The sequence below is a fragment of the Paramacrobiotus metropolitanus genome, unplaced genomic scaffold (genome assembly GCF_019649055.1).
Source record: "Paramacrobiotus metropolitanus isolate TYO unplaced genomic scaffold, Prichtersi_v1.0 Parri_scaffold0000513, whole genome shotgun sequence".
NCBI classification, from domain to species: Eukaryota; Metazoa; Tardigrada; class Eutardigrada; order Parachela; family Macrobiotidae; genus Paramacrobiotus; species Paramacrobiotus metropolitanus.
Window position 1 is genome coordinate 1 of NW_026570733.1, and position 13,371 is coordinate 13,371.

Consider the following 13,371-nt stretch of genomic DNA (forward strand, 5'->3'; position numbering starts at 1 on the left):
GCGGTCCAGCCGAACGACTTTACGACTATCACTCCGCAGGCTGCCCGGGCGTTGTGTTGGCACTGCGCTCCGTCGACTGTAGTTTTATCACGGTCGCTTGACCAAAACAACGGTTACACTCGGGCTGAGTTGACAAAGCACTTCTGATTAATTTTCTGCAGTGTACGTGCCGGCAGCTGTCGCCCGGAGCTGTAAAGGGCAACCTCCAACACGTGCTTCGTATGCGGCATCTGGAGATTGCTGCCTGGAATTATCGCGGCGCTTATTGGTGCCATTGGGGTTAATTTTCCACTTGATCAAATTATTCTGCCCTGCAATCGGCTGCTGTGGAATTCCTGCCGCCGCCACAGCGCCCCTGTGAGCACTATATTGGTGCTTTAACTCTCTTTAAGCATTCAAGTAATGCAAATAACCGATTTAATTTTGTCAGTAGAGCGCAAATGTCACGAAACGCGAATCCCCGACGCATTTCGTTTACGAAGCGGGAGCGCAGCTGTTGCAAAGATGGATCGTTATAAGTATGGACGGCAGTGCCTTGGAGGCGCGCAATTCCCACAGAATGCTCAGGCTGCAGTGGCGAATGGACAGCCAGGAAACGGGCATCACTTCCGGCAAAACACAAAAGGCCGGCACGCTGCAGTCTGCGGCTTTGCGCACACTGCAGCACAAAACACAGCACTACTGTACAATACAGTGCACAACAGCAGAAACTCCTCGTCCGATATGGGATTAACAAAAAATCAAAGGGACTGAGAGCATGTAACAAACTGGTTGTGCAGTACTGTACAGTGCACAACGTCAGCAGCTTTTCCCAGAAGCATACAAAGTGTTCGGCTACGTCTTTTATTTCGTGGTCCATTAAACTTGGCTGGCACGTTGTATTTATATCATATAATAACATGGTGACCTTTACGTGCTTTGAGCGTTTCAAGCCCAGCGGGTTAAGGGAAGTGGCCCGGTACAAGGTACCAAATTCTTGTACATGCTCGGAAACTTCCACTTTCGCGCACTCCCAAACATATTTTTGTTTCGGTTTGTGGCATTCTGTGGCTAGATGGTTTGTATACACTGGCCTGAAAACCGTTTGTGCGCGCAACATCCGGTTCGGGGATCATGGCTGTAAGAAAAATCCAAAAATTTTAAATGCATTCCGGTCTACCAAAAGTTTCACATGCACCGATCTTCTTCAAATTTTGCATGTAAATGCGCATGGCCATGAAGATTGTTTTTACACCGCCCCTGTCTTTCATGATTTTTTGAAATTTTACAATGAATTTTAAAATTTTTGAAACTCATCCTAAAATTTGAGAAAAATGAAAAATCTGAAAAAGATCAGTCCATAATTAGACTTTTGGTACACCAGAATGTATTTAAACATTTTGGAATTTTCTAACCGATCCCCGAACCGGATCCCCGAGTCATAAACCCCCAACCGGATGTTGCGCCCACAAACTGTTTCACGCTTATGTATACAAATCATTTGGCTACGAAATGTCATAATATAAGAAAAAAGGGGCTTGGGAGTGCGCGAAAGTGAATGTATTCATGCATGTACACGAATTTGGTACCATGTACCGGGCAACTTCCCTTAAGCGGCCTACCAATGGCATACATTTTCTCTTCAGCTCCTCACATGCGGCTAGCAAGGCTTCGATGAAACGTCAAACTTGCATCTGGTTGAAACGAACGTGCGCAAACCGATCATTAGCTGCAACTAGCGCAAAAATCTGCAGAACTGCACGAACAAAAACTAAGAAGGGCACGCGACTCTGATGATGTTGACATTTAAAAAAAGAAATTATTACAGGAGTGACTATGGTTGTTTCTCAGTTTTGCTAGCGGCATTTTTAACCTTACTGACTTCTTGATTGTTGAATGTTGAGGTGCGTTCACGTACATAGCTGTTTATTTATATGTCTAAGTAAAATGTGCTTCTGTATTTCGTTTTCTTTGTATTCCATGTTGAACAAGAACTCGTTATTTTAATGGCAGAATAATTAGCGTCCTTCCACTAGACGCACTGCGTGATTATCGTACGCTTACGGGTTCGGTATTTAATTTGAACGCAAAACATCATTAAGATTGATTTATTATTTCCAGTGCAAGAGCCATTCCTGCTGCTACCTTTCCGTATTCAACGCGAACATTGTGAGGATCGATACGGTTGGATACTGCGCGTGAACTGCCGAAAAACTCGATTTAAAAGGGAAGTGTAGAAACTGAAGCCTGAATAAGCCTAAAATAAGTAATCTCGGGTTCGGGTTGCGTGACAGCACCATCTAAGCAAACATCACAAGCACTCACTTGAGTGTTCGCAAACAAACTGTGGATACAGCGCGAAAACGGTGTGCATGACAAACAGACTCCCAAACGTGCTAACCGCTCATGTCGGTGTGTCGCCAACAATAGAAGTGAGATAGATTAAATGAATATTATTGGTTTTATCTGTCATACTGGTATTGTCGGCAGCTTTAACAGCATCATACCGATCAGTGATACAAAGCAAGACGGGAACAGATTTTGAAAAAGTCGAAAAGAATAAAGCGACTTTACCGGCCGATTCAGCTACGGACCACGTTTACCTACGACGTATTATACGGAAAATTAGAAATGGATCGCTGTGCTAGAGCGTGCTGCTCCGTGTGGCTGTGGTGGGCCGCTATACCACCCGTTAACGGACGCCACCCATTGTGGATCCTGGCTCCATCGCCTGTTTTCCTACTGCTTGTTTTTTACGGTATTGCCAATACAGTTGATGCTGTTACCTCCCTCAAACAGTGGAATCTGATTGAGTTCATCCGGCTAACGGACCGCATTTCCATCGATCTGCAACCGTTGGTGAATCTGGCGCTGATGTACCGGACAATAATAGAAGTGCACAGTCTCGCGCTGCGCTTCGACAAACTAGTACAGCAGAAGTCGAAACGCAGCAGAATTATTTGGACCGCAACCAGTATTACCTGCATGGTGTGCTCCGTCGCAGCCTGTAAACTGGAAGTTTTCTCTGTGTTACTGGAGGCGCCCGCTGTATTCTACAGCACCACCAAACTGGACTGCAACATCGTCCCGTGGTTTCCCATACGGTGTTGGCCTGGAGCATTCCACGTGTTGAACGCCTTGTGGTCCTTCGTCAGCTACAATATTAATTTCCTTGTGGCAGGCAGCTTTGTGGCAATCCACCTCCAACTAGCGTTAAATTTTCGACCAACCCATGTTGCATTAGCCAATGTGGTGGTCACTGCCACCGGTAGCGTTGCGAGTTTCGGTTTTGTAATGTTTGTACGACCGAGCAAACTGAAAGCGAAGAAGGATCTGCAAAAGCGCTCACTGGTTCTACCACGTCAGATAGCTGAGGCGACCCGTCTTCTCCAGGAATCGACTTATATAAGCAGGCTGCACTTGTACAATGAGGTCAATAAGCGTTATCGGTGGATACTTTGTTTTCTGTTCATCTACTGTGTTATTTGTGGAAATCACCTGGTGCTATACGCATTCCATGCGGCTGAGATACATCTGACGGACTGCGTGACGCCCCTGGCAATACTCATCACCTTTATGGACATCTGTACCGCGGCGACTTATAGCTCCCATCAGGTACTCTCCGGCTAATTTATTTTTTAAGAAGCTGCTTGTTTATTTTCGTTGAACAGTGAACCTAAAGCACTGAGACAGCGTACCAGAATGTCGTTTTGCACTGGAAGGTTTTTTCTGGCTGGACGATTTAGGTCGACCAACTGCTCGTACTGAACGGTTTCTTTTCTTGTGCCTGTTTACGGACTTTCTCCGTGCTGGACGGTTGGAGACGACAGTCTTTTCTCGTTGGATGGTTTGGACCGATCGTCTTCTGGTTGTCGACGGCTTGTTGTAATGCAGGACGGTATGGTGCAACCGACTACTTTTGCGAGACAGTTTGGGCCGACCGTCTTTTCTGACTAGACGGTGTAGACAGATACCCAGCTTGGGCTGGGCGGCCTGCTTTCGTGCTGGACGATTTCGTGCCTCAGAGCGAAACGAAATCTTTTTCTCTGTATTTATTCCGTCGCATAGACTAATCTGTACGATCTTTCTAGATCCAGTCTATACGAGACCGGGCGAAGGACATCACTGTCCTGGAGGAATTCGAGAAGTTTCCGGCATTCAGAGATGTATGCCACGTTTTCCTACAGAAAACACAAGACTTCTACGCTCCTGTTGACGCCATCTTTGTGACAATTAGCCTAGCAACTGTTCTTCAGGTACTGTTTTTCAGTAACTGGCGAGACTTAACGTTGGACAGGTTTCATTAACTCGCATCAATCGCTTTTAAACTTGCATAAATTGCATAAATCAAGTACCTTTACTTTCAGCTCGGCGTCGGAATTTTTACATATCTCTGGATGGTCTTGCAAGCTAAGGACAACGAGCCAGGACGGTACGCTGCGCCCGGTTCCGTCAACTCCACGGTGCACGCGTAACATGACAGTTAGAATCTGTCGAACTGGACATGGAGTGAACTAGATCGTAGAACAGAATGCGGATACCAGGATATGTTCTCCCCTGAAGCGTAGCACAGAGTATGCCAGTAAAACTGGCTAAAAACACTGTCTAAAGCATTTGTACTATGTTCCGCATCCCTTTTTCCTGTTTGCACCTTAATGCTATTCGTACTGTTTCCCAGCGCTATTGTTAGACGATCGACTCATCTTCACAATTAGTCATCCCATCGCTGTTCCCGTTGCATGCGTAATACGGTTACCATTCTATTTTACTGACCAGTGACCTAACGTCGTCCATGTGACTGTTTTTGTCCACTGTTGTAAAGGAGCTTTTTCCCGCCGCATGCATATGTTAAACTCGGTTACTCGGTATTGCTTTCTACAGTATAAATAGATGAAGGGGTGCAATTAGAGTCCTAATGTTCGTCATAATAACAAAGTCCGCGCTCCAGCACGCTTATTTTAAAACAACGCGTTTTTAAGCAACTTGAAAGTTGTCCATCCGGACGGAAACTGCTACATATGCAGAACAAGTTGCAACTACAAACTTACAATCGCATTTAAATATATATGCAGTACCCACATGCTACTTATGCATATATGTATCCACATATGCAGTACACAGAACTTACAAGCGCGTTTTAATGTTTTCATCTTTACGTAACCCGACGATTATCTTGGTAAGCAACAACCTACTGACGTGAACGATGGCAGTGTAAGAATATTGAAAGGCAAGAGAATGTGGAGGAATGAGCAATAATGCAAGCCGGAAGCTTCTAGAAGAAGTGAACAGGTCACTACATGAACTCTTATAAAACTGTTTTTTAAATTGTTTTATGTGCATACCGGTCAATCTTCTTTTTCGAGATATCGAGGTGTTTACACGGTTCTGTTGCTTACAGATTAGCCCTCTACAATGTTAAAATGTTGATAACGCAGTGGTTGACCACCCACGTATTCGCATAATTCACAGGAATGAGCCAGAAAAAACAGACCATTAGGACGATAACATAAACTTTCACAACACAGTTATCTTTGAATATGCAAAACGGGCTGCGCATGACTGCTGATACCGATACGGGTCCAGTAAAGGATGTCTGGAAAGCAAAAGCGCTCGTGGCAGTATGCGAAATTAATTTCCCGCGCAACAACATCTTCTAACGAAATATACCTGCACCGGACCGCAAAACCCGGCGGCAGCTAGCGACTAAACACGTTGGAGTTCTTTAGTTTAATAACGGAATGCAAGAACTTATTTCTGCGATCAGCTGCTAAGCGGGAAGAAGAATAAAAACATGACACCATGATCACCCAGCTGGATTTAGCTTGTAGTGTATACCTCGATCAACTTCATATTCCGGCACCCCTTTGACTTTGGTACTATATTCCGGCAGCCGGCTTGTTGAAAATGCAGTAAGGATAACCGCCCTGGGTGGCGCCTGCAAGTTCATAAGCTGCACTCGATTCAACAGTTTTTCGAATTTTTCTGTTGGCCGGCACAGCATGTGTACGTGTGTTGACTTACTGTAAATTAATTATTTGACCGCACTGCTTGCTACTTGTCATGTAATGCCGGAAACTCAAACATCCGCGTTTCAGACCTAATACCATGTTGTTAGGTGCTGTTAGCGCTATCCAAGCTGCAACATTCCTATGCAGCCGTGGCTATGGAACCAGCCTCAGGTCAAAGTGCTATAGTAGAACAACCTGCCCGTAATGGTTATTATAAAAAAGAAGCAAAGTCCTTAACAGTGTACTGTTTGCGGATAGTCAGCAAAAGCGTGTATGAACTCCATCTTTTCAGGCTTACTGTACTGGAAACACGATGGCGGTAATGCGGTATTTTCTTGTGTTAGCCGTTATAATCGGCATTCTTAATTGCGTCCGAATGGAGAATTCTAAGAAAACAAATGCCGCTAGTTCTGGCCTAGAATTACCCAAGAGGAATTCTTCCGATTCCGATGCTGGTCCACCGAAGCTTAAAGTTAAGCCCCAACCGCAGCCTGGTAAGATGATTTTGCCATTTTGCTTGGTTTCCTGTGACATTAATGATTTCTCTCGTACGGGGTCAAGAAAAATTAGGGTGGCGATCTACAGGCTTTCCGTTGTTATTTTCTGAATCCATCTAACCTACAGAATAACACGAGTACGTCTGCCGGCAGCAGCGCCACAGTATAAAGTACAGAATGCTTCGGTAATAAAGCGTATAGTTTTGTAAATTCACCCACATTCTACCCTCCCAATTGTGTAGCGTTATTTTTTGCAGGAAATGGAACTGGTTCAGGTCAAATCTGGACGTCCCGCGCCAATCAGTGGCCACATGGTTAATGCGTTTTGGTGCAAAAATCGTTATCAGAAAGCCTCGTCTGCCGTTGCGGACCGTGCAGCGGATGAGTCCTTATATATGATGTTTTCTGCAAATGCTAAGTAGAGCTGCGCATCTTTGCGATCGTTTGCGCTAGTAAGTTTTCCGTTTTGCGAGTACAGTAGTTATTTTTTTCGTTATAATGCTGGTAGCCATGAACTGATTATTTCCTTCGCAGTTAATAACGGCATTAACTTTGCAGCCTCGCTGTTTTTTGTTCCATGTTTCTGTGATGTGTGAGCACCCGGCTTGCCCGTCTTGCGCGAAGTCGAAAATATTCGCATCTTTTAACGAGAACTTGCTTACAGTTGACACAACAAAACTATGCAAATGTAGCAAACCGCATCTTCCTTGTCGTCCGATTAACAGGCGCTTTTGGTACTTTTTTTAGAGCGGAAAAAATAAAAATAGTGCAGCCTAAGCGTATCGTTTTATTTTCGGCCGATCAACAATTCATGCACCGTGAATTTACGTCGCGTGGTGGGAGATCACCAGCAAAAACTCCTCTATTACACTGTGCTTATTGCTGTCGTTCTAGAAGCTGTGTCACTTCCGGTTTAATATTAACGGGGCTGCACTGCTTGCCATATTCATTACATAAAACATACAACATCAACGCAAACATCCGCTTTCACACCGAACATAGTGCGGTGCGATGCTTCTGTGTAAAGTGGACCATTTCTATGCAGCTAACTTTATGGAATGAGCCCCAGGTGAACTGTTGCGGTTAAGCGGTGTGATATAGGTAAACCAAAATGTATAGTACAGGTGTAGTGAATAGTGGAGAATTCTAGTGGATGTTAACGTGAAGAGTTTGGTTGTACATTATGTTGTACCTGGCAGCTGGAGTGCAGTAGTTCTATATTCTTGTGTGTAATTGTACATACGCAGTTGCGTTGTAATGTTGTATAGCCTGCGAAAGAATTACAATATTACATTACAATATTTACAGAGCAAAAAAGCAGAAAAGAAGCAGAATGAAATCAGAATGCTTCGCTTAGAAACCAGAAATCAAGAATTTATCCGAATTAACATGAGACGGGACCATACATATGTATAGGAAATTATGCGCGGTAATGCTATGAGTGTGTTATGCACAACACACTCATAACATTACCGCGCATAATTTCCAAACTCAAACGTAGAAACAAAAAAAAACATGACGAACGGCATTTTTACTGTAGTGTCCGTACGCTGAAGTTTGTTCCGTACGCTGTCCAAAAACAGGCTTGTTTTCTTAAAATCTGCAAACTTCCGGTCGATTTCTTCAGATAACTTGCAAAATAAGACTGCTGTCGGCAGCAGAACCCCAATGTCGAGTACCGTACTCTGTACTTCCGTGATACGGCGTAGTATTCTTGTAGTTTTGTTCGCATTATTACTGTAATGACACGGGTTTAAGGGACACGAAAATGCCCTAAGTCTGCTTGCAAGCACCCGGGGGTTGCAGCTACGTTCAAAATGGTTCACTGCAGGATTAACAAACTGCAAATTTAATTTGGATATGTTAGGGATGACGCTAGTACGTCACCATCTCCCGTGCATATGCAGTACTGATTAGCATTACACGTACGTCTTATCATTACCTGTTGCACCGCATTAACGGTGTTTAGCACTTGGCTCGATAGTCAAGACAGGTACGAGCAGTACACATACGATCAGCATTACACTGTTGCGATAACACTGAGCTTTGAAGTTCTGATCCGCTGGATGTTTTGTTAGATAACTTTAGTCGAGAAGTTTATGATCGCACAGCTTGGAATTTCCTTACAATTACGGTTTTGTACTGATTTGACTAATAAAAACGTTACGGAAGTCGAGCGGTGTTTCTCCCGTAGATTTTCATAGAAAATCGTTCTTCTTCCTAGCCTGCCCCGTGGCATGGCTATCAGATACGTATTTTAATTCGAAGAATTTTGTAAGTAAGTACCCACTGTAAATCTATTGCTGCATTAATTTTAACGAAAGTGCTATGCGCCCCAAAATTTTAGGGCGCATAGTTAATTTGCTATGCGCCCAAAAAATTGCAGTTAAAAATTTTGTATTTCAATTTTTACCGTTTTTATTACTTTCTTTTAACGGGAAAATTATTTTACGTTCTTTATCTGCTTTTAGAAGTTTTTTCAATGTTTTTGAGTTGTCCGCGAAATCTGATGCATTTTTTCGTGTATGCGTACAGTACATATGTACCCCGCTAATTTACCAGTTAGATTTACAAGACTTGAATTGGCACGTTTCGTATTTAGGCTGTAAAAGCATAAATGGCACACCGTTGACCTTATCTATTTAACCGGTAAAAATTTCGTTTTCCGTGAATTTCATCAATTTCTTTCTTTTGCGATTATCGATATTAATAGCTTACTGCAACCAGTTTTTCTGTGGTTACCGGTATTTGGGCCGCGCTTCCGAGACGGCTTCCATAATTCCATGCCACTGTCTCGAGAACAGATCCAGAGGGTGTTTCAGCCGTGTTTACAGTTTTTCGGACATTTATTGTGAGATATATATGAGAATATCAAAATAAATATTGGAATATATGAAAAAAACAAATACTGGAAAATATGATTTTCTAAAGATAAATAGTTATCAGAATAACAATTACCGGTACATAGTGACATAAAAGGTAGACTTTTAACTTCGCTGTACTTGTATATCTGTGTTTCGGCATAGTTATCATCTAAATTTATAATCAAACGTACTCTGCATCTGGCAAGTTGTTAAAAACAAAATTTGTTTGCTTAATTAGGTTTTCTTCAGCACTGGTTATGTGTTATTTAGTTAGCAATGCGTTATGGCTTCTATAGGCATTACGAATCCATGCTTCAACATTTTAACGTAGAGATTGCCTGATTGGAAAAAAGAAAACTATCTGTCGGCTTTGTTCACCAAAATTAAGGAGTACAAGTACCCCATTAATAAAGTTCGTAAATTCAATCAATAATCACGGAACGTTACATTTTTCTTAGTCTATGACAGATTAAATAGGAAATACTGCAGCAATTTCTTTTGAATTAAAATCTGATTATGCCTGGTTAGTGAGCCATCATAATTATTTGTATTATGATGTTTTGGATTAAAGTGCCGTAATGCGTTGTACGAGTACAAGCATGACCATTGTTTTTTTGCAATATTTGCCTGGTCTGTACCACTTTCACAGCAACATTACGGATTCGCTGATACCATGTTTTAACGCTCCATAACGTTTTGAATTACTGGCTTTTCTATTTTGACCGGAAATTTTGGGGCGCATAGCAAATTAACTAGGCGCCTCAAATTTTTTGGGCGCATAGCAAATTAACTATGCGCCCTAAAATTTTGGGGCGCATAGAAGTGACCTAATTTTAAATTACTATTAAAATCATTCCTTCTAGCCAGAACTGCTTATAGTCGAGTTTATTGGATATCCATCAACGTGAAACCACAGGCTGTTCTTCAGAGAATTCAATATCACCGGACTCATCTAAATTCAGCTCACAGCTCATATCGAGAAAACTGTAATCGTTAGGCGAAGTCCCTTCTGATGGGGGAATATTTTCATTGCCAAAACTGTTCTCCGCCTTCTCGATAATTTTCTCGTTGGATATCCATCTGTTCAAACAAGTCTTAGGAATATTTTTCTTCCTGCAAAACTCTCTGGCGGACAGATTGCTGCTCCGATAACTTTTCACGTAATATCTGATTTCCCAGTCGACATACGACCTGCGATGCGTTTTGTCCATCACAATGATACCACTCAATATGACGCTTCACCAGCAAAATTAACATGAATTTTATTAAAAATAATCATAAAAAACACCAGTTTTTTTCCTGAAACGAATTTTTAAATACTTTAACCGTCGACAGCTGTTTGTGAACGGATTTGAACGTAGCTGCAGCTCCCGGGTGCTTGCAAGCAGACTTAGGGCATTTTCGTGTCCCTTAAACCCATGTCATTACAGTATCTAACTGAGCAATGTGATTTACTACAGTGTAGTACCTTGAAACTGTTGTAATAAACTGGCCGCGCAAATGTCCACAACTCAGAACTGCTTTGCTTTGTTAATTTTTCACAATAAAATGTCGAAAAATATCGGGTCCGGTCAGTCGACGCCCGTAACGCTCAGATTTTCGTCTACGGTGGCTCGGACAAAATCCTCGCTTTTAGCATTAACGCTTTCTTTCGGTATTTAGCTCATTGCTAGATACCTAATAAACAGAGACAAACCAACGGGATTCACGCAAACTGGACCGCTTTTTAATTATTGCTCTCTACACTAAAGCAGCATTTACAGAACGGCTGCGGTTAGCAGTAATAGCATGCCGCCGTTTTTCTGCAAAGGGAAAACCGGTTTCGATTTTTTTCACATGCAGAGTAGTAGAAAAAAATTGCCGATGCATGTACATATTTTTATTTACGTTAAGTGCACTCCTAACAAAACAACTAGCTACCAATGAAAGCCGCTAAAAACTGCCGGTGACTGGCAGCCGGAAACCAGTGTGCAATGGCTTAAACTTACCAAAGCGCATCGTGTTTCTTGCTGTTCGGTTAACGCAGGTAACCGGTCGATTCAATAACCGGTGGGACATGAGCGTTTCACGAAGCTTCTCTAACACCAGTGTTTTAGACAGTTATTAACATTCAATGTCTTATAACAAATGCCAGCAAAATGCGGGAGAGGGTGAATTTATCGATCTTTACGGAAACTCTATGGTATTTTTTGACTTAGTAAGTTTTGCAAAGTTAAGATTCGATATGATCCCCAACTATTCAAAGTTAGCTGCAGTGTGGGTAAACTGGGGCAGTAACTCCATTTCCGTAATGCTGTCCTCCTTCAGCCTGGAATAGTCGTAATGCCAAAATACATCCAATATAATGTATGGGTATCCTCGATAAACGATCGCCGGCTGATTACGTTTTCAGGTATTTTTACAGCGGATTAGTGATTACGCACACAATATTTATATCTGTACTGGGTTAACTTGGCAATCGGAACAGATTGAGTCCTTTTTGCAATGTGTCTTCTGTTGATGGAATACCCAGGGGTCATGGGAGCAGGAGACACTTGAGCAACCGTCTCGTATACAGGAAAGCAACATGCTAGGGTCCGTTATTCGTCTAGCGACGACAGGAACATTGGCAATTTCATCCCAGACTACGAAGAAGAATGGCCAATCAGCGATAAAAGATCCGCCCCAGTTTAAAGCAGGAGATAGACTGCAAAGTGGTAACGGGGGTTTCATTCCGCGCTCGTTCATCTCTACAAAAAAGCGCAACATCCGGTTATTAAGATATGGCAAAATTAAAACTGGGTATAATATAAAAACGTTTGCCGTCCCCCAGCACCAGGCTATTACCAGTTTTGGAAAAATCTGCTGTAAAAAACAAGTACGAGTACTGTACATGAAATTGAATAGGATATCGAATCTGAACGAAACCCTGATTTACGACATTTCCTACAAATTTGAAAATGAATTGCAAAAATTTTCAGTCTCATTCGAAACATTTTTCTGTGCGAAATGAGACAATAGAATGCCATAAAACAATGCGAAAAAGTGTTTGGGAGTGTGCGGTGAAAATTTCCATGCAGGAACACCACATTGTTATGAGTCAATGACATTACGGGACAATTCGCTTTAGTTTTTTGCGGCCGATATGTCCGGTGCAGTTGGCTAAAATATTAATGACCGCACACTTACAGAGAAAAATTTCCTGTATGAACTCATCAATTTTTGTCACCGTGTTGCCCTCAAATATGCGGCCGTAAGCTGAATCGGACTCCTGGAACAGTTGCTGCAGCAGACTTGGCCCATTTTCGCTTTTCCCACTTTCATCCCACCCCCACCTTCACAGTATAATTCCCAGCCCAGCCCACCTCCGGCTACTCAAATTTTCAGCCCATCTCACCTTTTCGACCTCATAAGCGCGAATCGTTATCGTAAAACATCGCATTCACACAGCTGCTGTACGCGGCTTCCGTGTTCACGGTATTCAGCGAACTGGCAACGGCATCGTAAATCTTTCCGTCGGGACACAGGAACCGCGTCAGAGTTGCGTGAAAATTCCCATCTGTCCCGGACAGTATCGAAGCCAAGACGGCTTTCATGCTATGTAGGCTGGTTGCCGTGTTTTCATCAGGCGTAGAGAAATTCCGTAATACGGCGTGAAACATATCCATCGCCAGTGCATTCTCGGGAGTAACGCTGAAGTCGGTGGTGAAGGGGTCGGGCGCTTGTAGGTCTCCCTACTTAAAAACGCGCTTTTTTCGTCCTTCCGATGGTTTGGCAAGGAGCTGGAGCCATCTAATAATGACTTTTGTGACTGACAACACCAAAAAGCTTGGAACTGCGCCGAATTGCGAGCCATTCCGGTGAGTGCATCCCCTTATGCACACGTTTTAGGGCAGATTAACGAGTGTAGTCCCTCGTCAGGAGTCAGCACGGTCCAATCAGAATAAAACCCAAGAGCAAACGACTATACTTTAAACTGCAGTTTTTTATTACGACTTGTTACCTGCAGCGAACTTGTAAAAAAAGCTGACAAGTGCCGTATGA

The 13,371-nt window shown here is 42.9% G+C and overlaps 1 long non-coding RNA gene across 1 annotated transcript; it reads left to right on the forward strand.

Moving 5' to 3' along the window:
• The first annotated feature begins 6,208 nt into the window (after positions 1-6,208).
• LOC129602494 (uncharacterized) lies at positions 6,209-7,185 on the forward strand. The gene is made up of 2 exons (XR_008692415.1): positions 6,209-6,481; positions 6,742-7,185. It is a non-coding gene; the product is annotated as an uncharacterized LOC129602494 (long non-coding RNA).
• The last annotated feature ends 6,186 nt before the right edge of the window (positions 7,186-13,371 follow it).